Raw genomic sequence first — 1,526 nt, forward strand, 5'->3', positions numbered from 1 at the left:
GTTTATTGCCGTTTCTGTTTATAATAAGACATATCCTCATATATCAAATATTCTTCTTCACCCCCCCCCCCCCCCCCCCCCCCCGTTTTCTGTGTTCTGTAGACTCTAGTCTCTCCTTCATATTTTTGTTATTTTATTTTGCATTCAAATACTGCGACAAAGTTGGGCGGCTTTGACATTCATCTGCATCAAATAACCACTGCCTTTCTTCAGTGCCTGGTGCCCGTCCAATTGTGCCTGCTATTTTCTTTTATTCGTTGAAATTTGGTTTGAACACAAAAACAATCAAATCATAACTTCCCCGCCCACATCCTCTCTCTCTCTCTCCCCCCCCCCCCCATCAAACTACCAAGTGCACAGTAGTGACAGCCGCGCCCGCGCGTTCGCCGCAGAGGTTCAGGTTTCCGGCTCCCCGAAGAAAAACCGAGAGACGCACAGCCCGACGGTTTAATGACCGGTTATTAAAAGCCGGCAAATTATCTACAAACAAAATCGGCGAGTTTGGGCCAACAGACCGCCAGGGGTGTCTGTGGGGTCTGGCTGTCGTGAAAATAAGACCCCCACGACGCATGTCGATGCATGTGTTGGTACTGGACAGAAGTTTATGGGGTGTGTGTGGGGGGTGGGGGTGGGGGGGATAGTTTGATGCCGGCCTGGATAAAAACGTAAACGGGCACGCGAACAACGAAGAGGTCAAAGTTGACCGAGGGTCAGGTAGAATTATATCGTCAGATCACGGACATTTCGGTTTGGCATCAAGCGAACTTTACTTCTATGCAGGGACTATTCGGCTGCTGGATCTAGACATTAGAAACAGCTGAAGAAAGGCAAACACCGTTCCAGAAGTCTCAGCATTGCTGTCTGTTGATGTATTGTCCTTAGTCCTGTTAATGCTCAGTGTTTCTACCAGACTTTTTTCTCCGGGGGTGCACTTGAAATTTTCAAAGGGGGGGGGGGGGACAATTTCCGGGGGGGGGGGGGGGCGGACACTGTCAAAAGTATTTATTTCCTATATAAATTCCATTTCGATCGGGGGGGGGGGGGGTGCGGTAGACTTTCTTCGGGCGACGCCCCCACCCCCCGTAGAGATGCCTGGAAGAAACTCTGTTAATGTTACTGCAAGGGCGGACATTGCTTTAAAAAAATTAGAGCTGATTTACTTTAATGTCAACAGATTACTGTTAATATAATATTTATCTTTTGGTAATTTGTCATTTGTGACCCAATTATTTAACAATACAGTTTGTGGTTCGATTAAGAGTAGCTGTTTACTTAGTAAGTTACTTTTATAGTTGCGTGTTCAATGAAACATTTACCTCTTTTAATAACTGAATATAATCTAATCTAAACCTTACGAATACCGCTGTTCTATTTAGCGTTCTAAATACACTTAGTAGCAACTGACAGTTGTTTAATAATTCAAATTATAGTTTCTTCAGTTTTCCCTACTTGAAAGTTATTGTTATCGGTTGTTTAGGGGTAGGGGGGGGGGGTCGTGTTGGGAGAGGGTAGTTGGGGGTGTCCTG

Source organism: Physella acuta, unplaced genomic scaffold (assembly GCF_028476545.2).
Source record: "Physella acuta isolate Inbredline_101_S28 unplaced genomic scaffold, ASM2847654v3 ptg001120l, whole genome shotgun sequence".
In the NCBI taxonomy this organism is placed as follows: domain Eukaryota; kingdom Metazoa; phylum Mollusca; class Gastropoda; family Physidae; genus Physella; species Physella acuta.